This window comes from Felis catus, chromosome B4 (assembly GCF_018350175.1).
Source record: "Felis catus isolate Fca126 chromosome B4, F.catus_Fca126_mat1.0, whole genome shotgun sequence".
Taxonomy (NCBI): Eukaryota; Metazoa; Chordata; class Mammalia; order Carnivora; family Felidae; genus Felis; species Felis catus.
Window position 1 is genome coordinate 134,417,416 of NC_058374.1, and position 14,947 is coordinate 134,432,362.

Sequence of the window (14,947 nt, forward strand, 5' to 3'; positions counted from 1 at the left end):
GGCTCGAACTCATGAACCGCGAGACCACAACCTGAACTGAATTCGGACGCTTAACCAACTGAGCCACCTGGGCGCCCCTGACTTTGTTCTTTCTCAATGCTTAGTTATTCTTTTTGCCTCTACATACAAACTTTAGAATCCACAAAAGAACTTGTGGGATCTTGAGATTAAAATGAATCTATAGATCAAGTTGAAAAGAACGGACATCTTGACAATATGGAGTCTTTCCATCCATAAACATGAAATATCTCTCCCTTTACTTAATCTTTAAAATCTTGGGGCGCCTGGGTGGCGCAGTCGGTTAAGCGTCCGACTTCAGCCAGGTCACGATCTCGCGGTCTGTGAGTTCGAGCCCCGCGTCAGGCTCTGGGCTGATGGCTCAGAGCCTAGAGCCTGTTTCCGATTCTGTGTCTCCCTCTCTCTCTGCCCCTCCCCCGTTCATGCTCTGTCTCTCTCTGTCCCAAAAATAAATAAATGTTGAAAATAAATAAATAAATAAAAATAAAAATATTAAAATCTTTCATGAGTTTCGCAGTTTTCCTCATACAGATCTTATACGATATAAATTTTTTAAATGCAACTGATGTATTCAATATGGAGTTTGTCCGTGTAATTGCTGTCTTTGAGGTCAGGGCCATGTCTGTTTTGTTTTGTTTTGTTTTTTAAAGTTTATTTATTATTGAGAGAGAGAGAGAGGCAGAGCATGAACAGGGGAGGGGCAGAGAGAGGGGGAGACACAGAATCTGAAGCAGGCTCCAGGCTCCGAGCTGTCAGCACAGAGCCCAAAGCGGGGCTCAAACTCACAAACCGCGAGATCACAACCGGAGCGGAAGTTGGACACTGAACCGACTAAGCCACCCAGGCGCCCCTGAGCCATGTCTGTTTTTAAGCAGCAGATGGTCATGACAACATCTGCAGGTGTGGGTATGGGAAATGGTGATGAAGAGGAAGAGAATCTGATGGATTCCTTTAGAATCTGGATTCTAGTCCCAGCTCAGCCACTAACTTGCTCTATGACCTCTGGCAAAAGATTTCCCTTTCTAGGACTTAATGAAGGGGTTAGGCTAGACCAGTGGATCCTGAAACTGACCCAGGGCTCAACTCCCAGATACTTTTTTTTCAATAGGGTCTCAGGTGGGACGTGGGGTAATCTGTAGAATTAAAATCTTCCCCTGGTGTTGCTGACTTGTTTGGAGTAAAGGCTCCCAACTTTTCACAATTCATGGGGCAGCCAGTGTTTCAGTAATTGTTTCATGACTCCCTAGGTCTCCAGAAATACCTAACAGTTCTGTTCATTAAGCAGATAAGCCCAAACAAACTCAGTATTTCTGTCCCAAGAACTGAATGCCTGTTTAGCACCGCACACCTCCTCAAACCTCGGAATCAGGAATCATTTCTGGTTCCACATCACGCACAATACTTTTTATCACAACAACATCTAACAAACTCAGCTTTGCAGACACAGGATGGCACCTAAAGGAATGTAGTGTGAGCTCCTGCTGAAACTACCTCAAGCCGGCAGCTTTGTGCAGCACCAGACAGATGTCACTTGTGTTATGGGCTCAACTGCATCCCAACCTCTTTAAATCTGTGACTGTGACTGTATTTGGAGACAGGGCCAAGATACAATCAAGGTAGGGGCACCTGGGTGACTCAGTTGGTTGAGCATATGATTTTGGCTCAGGTCATGATCTCACAGTTTGTGAGTTCAAGCCCCGTGTCGGGCTCTGAGTTGACAGCACAGAACCTGCTTCGGATTCTCTCTCTCCCTCTCTCTCTGCCCCTCTCCTGCTCTTTCTCTCTCTCTCAAAAAATAATAAACATTAAAAAAAAAAAAAGATATAATCAAGGTAAAATGAGGTCATGTAGGTGGGCCCTATGTCTGGTATCCTTATAAGAAGAGATTAGGACACAAACACGTGCACACAGATGAACGACCAGGGGAGGACACAGCGAGAAGCTGGCATCTGCACGCCCGGGACTTCCGGCCTCCAGAAAAAGTAAACTTCTGCTGTTTACGCCACACAGACTGTGGCACTTTGTTACAGCAAACTAACATGCTAGGGTCAGCCAGGAAATTTCCATTCAACAGAAATACACATTTCTGCCCTTTAGGTCACGATCTCATGGTTTGCAAGATGAAGCCCCACGCTGGGCTCTGCACTGACAACACGGGATCCTGCTTGGGATTCTCTCTCCCTCTCTCTCTCTCTGCCCCTCCCCTGCCAGTTCTCTCTCTCTCTCAAAATAAACAAGCTTAAAAAAATATATTTCTGCCCTAATAGTGCACCTGATTCTTTGCTTCAGCAGATACCAATAAGCAGTCAGAAGAGGTGCCTGAGGCCAGTGATTTAGGTAACCACTGGGAGGTAGTAGTGACATCTAGGACAAAGTCAACCAAGAACTGGAGAAGGGTGGTAGCAGTGGGAACGCAGCAAGTGGACATATGGAGATATATATTATAGGTGAGAAGTTCTGCTTCTTTGCAGAATTTGCAGAAGGAATTGTGAGTGGCAGAGAGCAGAATCAAGGCTAATTCCTAACTTTTGGTTAATAATGTAGTTCTATTTCTATTGTGACTACAATCTTTCATTCCACGATTGTAATTAAGAGCCTGCAAAACACTGTGCAATGTCCAAGGTGCTGGGACACAGAGGTGGGAAAGATAAGGTTGTCTACTCTCACTTAATTAAGAGTGTGGGTACAGGTTTCCCCAGAACTAGAACACATAGTTAAAATTTTGTTTGGAACCACAAAAGATCCTGAATAGCCAAGCAAATCTTGAAAAAGAAGAGCAGGCTGGGCACTATCACAACCCCAGATTTTAAGATATACTACAAAGCTGTGGTAATTAAAACAGTACGGTGTGGACACAAAAAATGGACACACAGATCAACGGTAAAGAGTTATGAGCACATGGGGCGCCTGGACGGCTTGGTAGATAGAGCATGCGACTCTTGATCTTGTGGTTGTGAGTCTGAGCTCCACACTGGGTATAGAGATTACTTAAAATCTTGGGGGGGGCACCTGGGTGGCTCAGTCAGTTAACCATCCAACTTTGGCTCAGGTCATGACATCATGACTCGTGAGTTCAAGCCCTGCATGGGGCTGTCTGCTGTCAGCACAGAGTCCACTTCAGACTCTCTCTGTGCCCCTCTCTCTCTGCCCCTCCCCTGCTCATTCTCTCTCAAAAATAAACAAACATTTAAAAATAAATTAAGTAAATTAAATTAAGAAAAAAAAAAGGAATAGAGAACCTGGAACAAAATCCACACATATGCTTAATTAATCTACAACAAAAGAGGCAAGGATATTCGATGGGCAAAAGATGATCTCTTCATCAAATGTACTGGGAAAACTGGATATCTACGTGCAAAAGAATGAAACTGAACCACTTTCTTACACAATACACAAAAATAAACTCAAAATGAATTAGAGATCCAAATGTGAGACCTGAAACCATAAAACTCTTAGAAGAAAGCAGAAGCAGTTAATTCCTTTGATAATGACACTAGCAACATTTTTCTGGATAAGACTCCTCAGGCAAGGGAAACAAAACCAAAAATAAACTATTGGGATTACACCAAAATAAAAAGCTATTGTTGCACAGAGAGGGAAACCATCAACAAAAGGAAAAAGCAACCTACTGAATGGGAGAAGATATTTGAAAATGATATATCCCATAAGGGATTAATACCCAAAATATATAAAGAATATAACTCAAAGCTAAAACAAAACAAAAATCCCAAAAATCCAATTAAAAATGATCAGGGGAGGGACGCCTGCGTGGATCAGTCCAGCTCTTGGTTTTAACTTGGTTTTAACTTGGTTTTAACTCAGGTCATGATCTCAGAGTTCGTGAGTTCAAGCCCCTTATCAGGCACTGAGCTGACAGTGTAAAGCTTGCTTGGGATTTCTCTTTCCTTCTCTCTCTGCCCCTCCCTGGCTTGCTCTCTCCCTCCCTCCCTCTCTCTCTTTCAAACAAACAAACAAACAAACAAACATTTAAAAACTGGGCAGGGGTGCCTGGCTAGCTCCGTTGGTAGAGCATGCCCAACTCTTGACCTGGGGGTTGTGAGTTAGAACCCCATGTTGGATTTACAGATTAAGAAAATTAAAATTAAAAAAAATGGGCAGAGGACCGGAATAGACATTTTTCCAAAGAAAACATACAGATGGCCAACAGACAAATGGAAAGATGCTCAATACTACTCATCATAGGGAAATGCAAATCAAAACCACAATGAGAGATCACCTTACACCTCTGTCAGAATAGCTAGCATAAAAAAGACAAGAAGGGGCACCTGGGTGGCTCAGTTAGTTAAGCATCCAGCTCTTGATTTTGGTTCAGATCATGATCTCACAGTTTGTGAGATTGAGCCATCAGGCTCTGTGCAGATAGCATGGAGCCTGCTGAACAGTCTCTCTCCTTCTCTCTTTGCCCCTCCCCTGCTCATGTGGATGCACTCTCTCTGCCTCTCTTTCTCAAAATAAATAAATAAACATTTTTTTTTAAGACAAAAAATAGGGGCACCTGGGTGGCTCAGTTGGTTAAGCATCTGACTTCAGCTCAGGTCATGCATGATCTCTTGGTTTGCGAGATGGGGCCCTATGTTAGTTGTGCAGAGCCTGCTCGGCATTCTCTCTCTGCCCCGTCCCCGCTTGCACTCTCTCAAAATAAATAAATAAACTTTAATATGTATGTGTGTGTATATATATATACATATATACACAAACATACTAAAATAGATATGTATGTATATAAAATACATATGTATATATACATACATACGTATTAAAGCACTTGGAATAGTGGCTAACAAGAGTAAGCATTCGATAAGTCTTAGCGATTACAATTCAGGGAAGTAGAAAATAAATAAACACTAAATAGTATATTGTGATAAGTTCAATGAAGAAACTTTAAGTTTTTTTTTTTAATTTTAATGTTTTTTTATTTATTTTTGAGAGGGAGACAGAGCACGAGTGGGGGAGGCGCAGAGAGAGAGGGAGACACAGAATCCAAAGCAGGTTCTAGGCTCTGAGCTGTCAGCACAGAGCCCCTTGTGGGGCTGGAACCCACAAGCTACAAAATCATGACCTGAGCTGAAGTCGGATGCCTTTAAAATTTTTTTTTTTAATGTTTATTTATTTTTGAGACAGAGAGAGACAGAGCATGAATGAGGGAGGGTCAGAGAGAGAGGGAGACACAGAATCTGAAGCAGGCTCCAGTCTCTAAGCTGTCAGCACAGAGCCCGATGTGGGGCTCGAACTCACGGACTGTGAGATCATGACCTGACCCGAAGTCGGCCGCTTAACTGACTGAGCCACCCAGGCGCCCCAGTACAAACCAGACCCGACCCTGCTTAGCCTCTGAGATCAGACAAGATCGGGCGTGTTCCATATAGGCCCCTATAACTCAAGGTAAGGAATCAGATTTTAAGAGTGATGAAGGAACCAGGCACGTGTTTTAAGAAGGAGGAGGGCATAGTTTGATTTATATTTTATTTTTGCAGCTTCTATGCATTTTCATTTTTATTTTTCGTAAGTAATCTCTACGCCCGACGTGGGGCTCAAACTCAGGACCCCAAGGTCAACAGTCTCATGCTCTACCCATTGAGCCAGCCAGGTGCCCCTGATTTATATTTTAAAGAGATCATTCAGGCTGTTAGGTGAAGAATAGGTTTTCAGTTGGCAAGTGAAGACACTGGGAAAATAGGCATCTACTGTAGGACCACAGGCAGGAAATGATGGTGACTCATCCGGGGTAGTAGGGTAAGGAGGTAAGAGGGCAGATTTGGGATGTGTCTGAGATACAAATCAACCAGACTGGTACTTTATACGGCAATTTCCGCTGTACAAAGATCTGGATAGTCTGCCTAATACTAGTCACAGGTGTTTATGTTTGCAACATAGATTTAGATTTGCAGCCGTAAGGCTTTAGATTCAGACAGACGTGGATTTGAACTCTGGCTCTATCACTTAGTCACTGTGTGACCTTACACAAGTCACCTGCATAGCCTCCTACCCCGTAAAATGGGGATAATGAGATTTAGCTCAAAGATAATGCACACACAGCCCCCCACACAGGAAGAGCTCAACGGATGAGAGCTGTTAGCATTTTTATCAGTTACTGGACACCTCCGCGTTCATTCCAATTAACTAACTGCAATAGTTCTTTTCCTGACCTCCCTGCTTCCAGTTCCACCTGCTCCAATCCATCCTCAACTCTGCCATAGGACTTCACCTAAAGTATATACCCATCCTGTCACTTCCCTTTCAAACACTGTAGTGGCTCCCACTGCCCACAGATTAAAACTCAAATGTCTTAGAATAACACCCAAGGCCCTTCAGACTCGGAACTGTGCCTTGCCCACCTATTCAGCCCCCTTCCCGCAGCCTGGCTCATAGCCATGTCAGAATTTCCACCTGATGTTTTTTTATAAGTAACAGCTAATTGGTCCAAGTGTCGGATCAATGGTTAGTGCCATTAATCACTATGTGTGCATCTATCACAGGAAACCAATGGCATTTTCAGACTTAATTGTCACCAGTGGGAAAAAATGCTCTTGCAACTCAATTTGTCATACTAGTCCCACATTCTGTGCTCTGCACCAACCTTTTGAAGGGGTCAGGACTATATTAAAGGAATTGCTGCTGTTGGTATCCCCACAACACCCATCATATTTAGAAAGGGGGGGGCATAACATTCCCGTGGACTTCCACATGCTTACCTCCTGTCCTACATGAGGGAGTGGACTATTTCCTTTGAATGCTTGCTAATAGATTGCTAAGGTGATCGGCTGAAATGAGCAAAAGGCACGACTGCCTGTCATGAGGATTCAGTAAAATACTCAAAAGCACCTGGCGTAAGTAGATGTTCGTTAAATATTTGTTGTCTCTGAACCCGGATCAACAACGTGAAAAGTGTGGTTTAGTGAAAAGTTGTTCTGGCTCCCAGAAGGCTGGTTTACGTAGCCTTCCTCAGCTTAAGTCTCATTTCTAAAAAAGATAAGAACTCCTCCTGCCTTTTAAGTGTGTTGTGAGGATAAAAGTGGTTACAGGATAAATGAAAACATTTAGCCCAGAAAACACCTGGTACCCATCACAGACATTAGGAAACAGAGTGCCCATCTTCCCTTTAACAGACCCATAGGGACTGAAAAAAACTGCATCTCTCGGGGTGTCTGTCGTGTTTGTGATGACAGGCTGCCTGCCACCTGTGTAGACCTCTCCCCATGTATTATGAAATATACTCCTCAAAAATGGGCATTTGATAAGCGTCTACCAATTAACTTTATACATCCTGAAATGGTTATCACCACATTAACTGCCAGTATTTCCTAAATAAACAGTTTAGGTTCCTTTAACTGATACTTCAAAATCCCTACTTACATTTCTCATGTTCATTCCAAACATTTGCTAGGAGGTGGACCTGTCAATAGGAAGGACAAAATTATTATTATTTATCACCAATGCCCTCAAAATAATTGTTACTTAGAAGACCCAAAACAGTTGGAATATTCAGAATGCAACCAACTCCCCATCTGACTCCCTCTCAGTTGTGACTTTGCCTGAAGGACTCATCGCAGCACAGCCAAGACCCGAAAGAAATATTAAAAATAATAGCTGTGTCCTAGCAGTTTGGGTTGCGTGGGTACAGTTTGTTGACAGTCGGGAAGGGCATGCAGATTCAGCAAAAGTATTTTAAACTAGCAGATGATGAGGTCCCAGGATGTTCGAGTTCTTGAGTTTTATGCTCATCCAAGGCAGTTATCCTGAAAAACCTTTGACTTATTCAATATAATGCTCTATCACTGCTCCCTGATCTAACAAAACTCTCTAGGACACAATGTCTTCATCTTCCAAGGAGGCTAATAAAAAAGCTTACTAGGGGAGTTAATTGTGAGGCATTACCTACGACAACGTAATTGAAAGTGCTTTTTTATGCGTTGCAAAGCACTACTTACATATTAGTCATTAGTTTTCCTAAGTCCAGCCATTTTTACGGTGGAGGAAAGTGTAGCCTATTAAGAAAAAAAAAAGATAAAAGTCTTCCCACGGGCGATTAGGGCTGAGCTCGCCCGGTTATTGCCACTCATCAAACCCTTCCAGGTTTTCAAATCCTGTTTCACATACATGTTTTCCTCATCCTGGCGCAGTGCGGGCCAGGAGCCACATGTCCCAGGTTCGTATCCCAGCTCTGCCTCTTCCACAATTCCAGGACACATGCTTGTATCCCGTGTGCCTCGGCTGCCCCCTCGGGAAGGAAGAGGCGGTGACTGCTCCTGGCCAGCCCGGGGTGCTTAATAATGGCAGTTATCCTCCGTCAGCCCAGTTATCACTCCCTTTCTGTTTCCCCTCCCCCCACCCCCCGCACAGTGATTGCAATCAAGGCCGGGACACTGCAAGTCCCAGTGGCTCCAGGCCCGGCGCTGGGCTAATTGCTCTGGCCGGGCGCAGCCCCCCACCTCCGAGTACCTAAGACAAAAGGGGGAGGGGTCTCGCCGCCCCCGCCCCCACGGCGGAACCCGGGGGCGGTATCCCAGCTCTGCCGGCCCCCAGCTCAGTGGTTCTCCAGGGCCTGGTGGCCCGCTACACCCCCGGCGCCTCCCACCTACACGGCCGGCACTGACCGCCACCCCCCCCCCGGCCTGGGCCCCGGTGCCCAGGCGAGCCCGCGCCCGGCTCCTTCGCGCTCCGGCCGGACTCGCTCCCCAAAGGGCTTCAGCCTTCCAGCCCCGGGGAGGGGCCGGCCGCGCGCCGGGGGCAGGGGCGGGGCAGGCGGGGCTGCCGGCGGTTGGCGCTCGGAACCTGCGCGCGCCCCAAGCCACGTGGCCGCGGGCCCCGCCCCCGCCCCGCCTCTGCGGGCTTGGAATTGGCGGGGCCTGGGAGACCACCACCTCACCCCTCCGCTTTTACCTCCACAACGTACCAGTGGAGCGCCAGGGGCTGGAGCTGCCCGTTGCCGTCCCATTTTGCAGAGGAGGCAAACTGAGGCCTGCCCAGAGTCACAGGTGGCCCGGCAGCGTCAAAGCTGTTAGCACCTTGTGGGCCCGAGGTCACGACCAGAAGGAGTTAGGCTCCTTTCCTTTAGATCACATTGGAATGGAAGCTCCATGAGGACAGGAAGTGTGCCACCCTCCTTGCCCCTTCTCCCAGAGGTCTTGTAAAATAATTGGGGGAAGCCCAGCAGACGTGGGGGATTTGGTATAGAAAAGAGCACCCAACCTGCAAATCAGTGATTCGGGGGAATTAATCGATCCAATTTATGGGTTAGGGTAAAACAGGAGACCAGCTAGGAGGCTCCAGTGGCATCCAGGGGAGGGATGATGGTGGTCTGGATTTAAGCAGTGCCAGTAGGGATAGAAACAAAATGGAAATATTTGAGGCAGGTTTTGGAGAATTAATGGGATTTGTTGATGGATTGAAAGGAGGGATGGATTTGCTGATGGGTTCAAAGTTCTTGAGTGCTTAGTAGAGCTGTGTACTGAGATGGGGAAAACTAGAAGAGAAATAGGTATGCGGTAAGGGAATAAAGTGTTCTGTTCTGTGGTTTATGATGCAATTTCCACTTGTCATCTATAAAGATGGGTATAGGAGTCTGGAGCTCAGATGACAAACACATGGGCTGGAGATGTGAATTTGGGGCATATAAATGATATTTAGAGCACTAAAAATAAAAGACGTCACTCATGGTGAGAAGTAAAGAGAAAAATGCAGGCCCAGGACAGGGCCCTGGAGAACGCCAATATTTAGGGTTCGGGTAGAGGAGAAAAGCCCTAGAAAGGAGAGAAGGCTGGCCAGAGAGGCAGGAGGAAGACCAAAGGGAACCCAAGAAAGGACAGCATTTCAGGAAGGATGGAATGATCACTTATGTCAAATGCTGCTGAGGGAAGAAAGGTGTGGCTATACACCAGAGAAGCTGTGTGTGAACTTAACAAAATCATTTTTGGTGGAGTGTGGGGAAGGTGAAGAAGGAGAAGCAGAAGTAGAGGTAGTGTGTGCAGACAAGTCTTCCAAAAGATTGGGGTGGACTAGCACAAGAAAAGGGATGTGAGAAGGTGGGTTCCAGGGATTTATTTGTGTAGTTTGGGTGACACAAGAGCACATTCCTGTTGCTACTGAGAATGATCCAGTAGCAAACAAGAGATCAATGACCCCCAGAGAGAGGAGCAGGGACTCACAAAAGGGAGACCCTGAAAAGCGAGGGGTGTAGGAGGTCCATGTGTAAAGGCATGATTCAGATTTTTCTTAATGTTTATTGATTTTTTGAGAGCGAGAGAGAAAGAGACAGAGACAGAGCGTGAGCAAGGGAGGGGCAGAGAGAGGGAGACACAGAATCCGAAGCAGGCTCCAGGCTCTGTGCTGTCAGCTCAGAGCCCAACGAGGGGCTTAACCCCACGAAATGTGAGATCATGACCTGGGCTGAAGCTGGACACCTAACCAACTGAGCCACCCAGGTGTCCCCGAAGGCATGATTCAGACCAACCAGAAAGGGTACCTGCCGTACATACAACATGAGACCCAGGCCCAGGAGCTCTGTGGCAAAGGAATGGCCACATGTTTCGGTGGCCACTGTTGCTTAGCAACCTGTGTTGAACAAGATGTTTCAACTGAATTCCTAATTAACAGTCATTTCAACTTATGCTAACGGTTCCTGCCACTGGGGTCCCCACTCTGCTTCTTTCCCTTTCTGAAAGTCTGGTACTTTTGTTGAAATGCTCTCAAACTGGAAACCTCAAACGTCTACTTTCTTGTACTGTTGATATATGTATGCATCAAGATACAAAAATTGATACATCACAGAGCAGATGGATTTAGGGACTCTCAACTTTATTTATTTATTTATTTTACACTTATTTATTTTTGATAGAGACAGAGCACAAGTGGGAGAGGGGCAGAGAGAGAAGGAGACACGGAATCAGAAGCAGGCTCCGGGCTCCGAGCTGTCAGCACAGAGCCTGAGGCGGGGCTCGAACTCACAAACCGTGAGATCATGACCTGAGCTGAAGTCTGAGGCTTAACCGACTGAGCCACCCAGGCGCCCCTAGGGACTCTCAATTCTATTTATTTTTTTTCATTATTTTTTTTAACGTTTATTCATTTTTGAGAGACAGAGCATGAACGGGGAAGGGGTAGAGAGAGGGAGACACAGAATCTGAAACAGGCTCCAGGCTCTGAGCTGTCAGCACAGAGCCTCATGCGGGGCCTGAACTCACGAACCCGTGAGATCATGACCTGAGCCGAAGTCGGATGCTCAACCGACTGAGCCACCCAGGCTCCCCGGGACTCTCAATTTTAAATGGAGGATGCCCAAGCCTTCAGGTTAAAGATCAGAGCCCTCCAATGAACTCCAATCGCCCTCTTGCCCTCTTCCCCATGGGCATCTCAGACTAAGCAGAATCCTTAATGCCTGCTATTCATCCACCCAACCTCACTCATTCATCTTCCAATTTTTAACTATTAGAAAACATACTCCCAGCATCTACCCATTTGACATGTCTTCCCAGAGTCCTTCTGGATTCCTCACTCTACCCCCTCCATACAATGAATTACTGCCTCCATCACATTTCTCAAAAAGTCTACTTTTCAGCATGCCTTGGTGGCTCAGTTGGTTAAGCGTCCAACTCTTGGTTTTGGCTCAAGTCACGATCTTGCAGTTTGGGGGTTGGAGCCCTGTGTCGGGCTCTGCCCTGCTGGTGTGGAGCCTGCTTGGGGTTCTCTCTCTCACTCGCTCTCTGCCCCTCCCCCGCTTGTGCGCGTGTGTGCGCACGCACTCGCATGCACGTTCTCTCTCCCTCTCTCTAAATAAATAAATAAATAAACTTAAAAAAAAATCTACTTTTCTGCATGCCCTGTGAGTCTGCCCCATTCCAAGTAAACATCATCCTTCATCAGGATCATTACAAAAGCCTTCTAACTGGTCTTCCTGCTGCCTCTCTCAACCCACCTCTATTCCATTCTCCACACTGCAGCCAAAGAGTGGTCTTTCAAGGCAAAACCAAATTGGGGTGCCTGGGTGGCTCAGTCGGTTAAGCATCTGACTCTTGATTTCGGCTCAGGTCATGATCTCATGGTTTTTGGGATGGAGTCCCACGGAGGGCTCTGAGCTGGCATCGGGGAGCCTGCTTAGGGTTTGCTCTCTCTTTGCTCTTCCCCCGCCTGAATACATGAGCTCTCTCTCTCTCTCTCTCTCTCTCAAAATGAATTTAAAATTTTTTTTAAAAAGCATAATCACATCAATTCACTCCCTCATTTAAAACCTACAAAGGTTTCCCATTACATTCTCCTGACAACTAGAGCTGTTCACCACCCTCCCTAACTTCTGTGTCTCGGCCTGGAATGCCCTTCCCCTGACAACCTTCTCATCCTAACTGGCTACTTCTCATCCTGAGAGTCATATCCCTTTCTAGGCGGTCCCTTCCCTACTGTACATCACAGCGCCCTGCCAAGTTCCTTCTCAGTGGAACTATATGCTGTTTTCACTGTCTCTCTGCAGGAAGGAGGCAGTGAATTCCACGTGGATGGACACAGGTGTTCACCCATGTTTCCCAGAGTCCAGCACTGTGCCTGGCATACAGTAGACACTAGATATTTGATGAATAGGATGATTTACTATGAGCAGATTCCTTGCCTGTGAGATTTATGGTTGTACTTTTTTTCCTTTTTTTTAAAGAAGCTCTATGCCCAACGTGGGGCTTGAACTGATGACCCCAAGATCAAAAGTTGCCTGCTCTACCAACTGAGCCAGGCAGGTGCCCCTATAGTATATACTTTTACAAAAATTAATAAAAGATTAAGCAAGTCATACAGGGTATACTTCTTGGCTGTTTTATTCTTCTTGGTGCTGCCATTCTGGTGTCTAACAGGATGATGATAACTATGATTTTCTGTGTCTAGTATGTGACAGTTTTAATTTAAATTTTAAATTTTAATTTAATTTATTTTTTTAATTTTAATTTTAATTTTTAATTTCCACAAATTAAAACTTAGACTCTATCTGTTTATCATGCTCAATGTTGGATCTTGTTTATTGCACTTTGAAGTCATAGAAGTCTTCAAGTTGAATGATAGTAACTTTTTTTTTTAATTTTTTTTTTAACGTTTATTTATTTTTGAGACAGAGAGAGACAGAGCATGAACGGGGGAGGGGCAGAGAGAGGGAGACACAGAATCCGAAACAGGCTCTAGGCTCTGAGCTGTCAGCACAGAGCCCGATGCGGGGCTCGAACTCACAGACCGGAGATCGTGACCTGAGCTGAAGTCGGCCGCTTAACCGACTGAGCCACCCAGGCGCCCCAGTAACTTTTTTTTTTTAAGTTTATTCATTTATTTTGAGAGAGAGAGAGAGAGAGAGAGAGCGAGCATGCAAGGGCACATGCATGCACACCAGCAGGGGGAGGGGGAGAGAGTGAATCCCAAGCAGGCGCTGTACCGTGGCCCTAACTCATGAACCATGAGTTCATGACCTGAGCCCAAATCAAGAGTTGGACGCTTAACCAACTAAGCCACCCAGCCACCCATGAATGAGAGCAACTTAATCCAGTTTACCTGATAAAGAAGGTGAGGCTCAGGGAAGGAAAGCCTAAGTCTCCTCATGAAGGAACTGGACCAAGAACCCTGTTCATGTTAAAAACCAAACAGTTCACAAGGGTCAGAACAGCAAGCTACCTAATCCAGTGCTCTACCTTTAAGAAGCAGCCTATTGTGGGGTGCCTCAGTCGGTTAAGCGCCCGACTTCAGCTCAGGTCATGATCTCACAGTTCGTGAATGCGAGCCCCACTGTTGGGCTCTGTGCTGACAGCTCAGAGCCCGGAGCCTGCTTTGGATTCTGTGTCTCCCTCTCTCTCTCTGCCCTCCTCCACTCATGCTCTCTCTCTCTCTCAAAAATAAATAAACATTAAAAAATTTAAAAAATAATAATAACAATAAAGTCCCTGAAGGGGCTCCTGGGTGACTCAGGTCATGATCTCACAGTTTGTGATTTCGAGCCCCACACTGGGCTCTCTGCTGTCAGCATAGAGCCCACTTCAGATCCTCTGTCCCCCTCTGTCTCTGCCCCTACCCAGCTAGTGCTCCCTCTTTCTCTCTCTCTCTTTCTCAAAAATAAGCATTTAAAATAAGTAAATAAGGTCCCTGAGGAGGTGACTTGGAGCTGGAATTTGAAAAATAAAGAGCCATCCATGAGAAGAGCCACAAAAGAATGTCCCACACAAAGAAGTGCAAAAGGTCCCAAGGGGAACTTGAGCTTGGCTGTCAAGACCAAGAAGTGAGTGGATGGGTGCAGTAAAAGGGTCGCACAGGCAGCAGTAAAAGAGAAAGCTGTGGCCAGGTCATTCGGGGTCTTGTGGAATGTTTGGATTTTATTCAAAGTGCAAGGGGAAGCTTGCATTTCCCCTTAAGCAAGAGGATGAATTTGATCTGGTTTAGGATCTTAAAAGATCACCTGTGGGTTAAAGAAGGTGTAAACTCAAGCAGGGGCCTGTTGGAGGTCTGTTGCAGCGGATAGTGGTGGAGGGATACAGGATATATTCTGAATGGAGAACCAACAATGCTGGATGACAGCAGGGATATGGGGTTGGTGGTAGAAGGGGTTGAAGGAAGGAAAAATCAAGAAATGCTTTCACATGAATGTGGTGGACCTCCAGTTTAGAAATATTTTTAACATATATTTAGCCTCCAATTACATTTAGATTCTTTTTTCCTTCATCTTTTTTTTTAAGTTTATTTACTTATTTTTGAGAGAGAGAGGGAGAGCGCTCATGTGCACAAGCAGGGGAACAGCAGAGAGAGAGAGAGAGAGAGAGAGAGAGAGAGAGAGAGAGAGAGAGAATTCCAAGCAGGCTCCTCACTGTCAGCACAGAGCCTGATCTCAGGAACCATGAGATCATAACCTGAGGTGAAATCAAGAGTGCATGCTCAACTGGCTGAGCCATCCATGTGCCCC

The 14,947-nt window shown here is 45.9% G+C and overlaps 1 long non-coding RNA gene across 5 annotated transcripts in view; it reads right to left on the bottom strand.

Moving 5' to 3' along the window:
- LOC105260771 overlaps positions 1-8,744 on the bottom strand; it is an 80,611-nt gene extending 71,867 nt beyond the window's left edge. Inside the window, exons 1-4 of one of the 5 annotated variants that reach the window (XR_006601144.1) lie at positions 8,479-8,744; positions 8,137-8,302; positions 7,968-8,024; positions 7,393-7,432 (exon numbers count right to left, since the gene is read on the bottom strand). This is a non-coding gene — a long non-coding RNA (uncharacterized LOC105260771). Of the gene's footprint in view, positions 1-7,392; positions 7,433-7,967; positions 8,025-8,136; positions 8,372-8,478 lie in introns of those variants that run through there. The other 4 variants (XR_006601145.1, XR_006601146.1, XR_006601147.1 and 1 more) reach the window with 4 other exon arrangements.
- Positions 8,745-14,947: the final 6,203 nt, after the last annotated feature.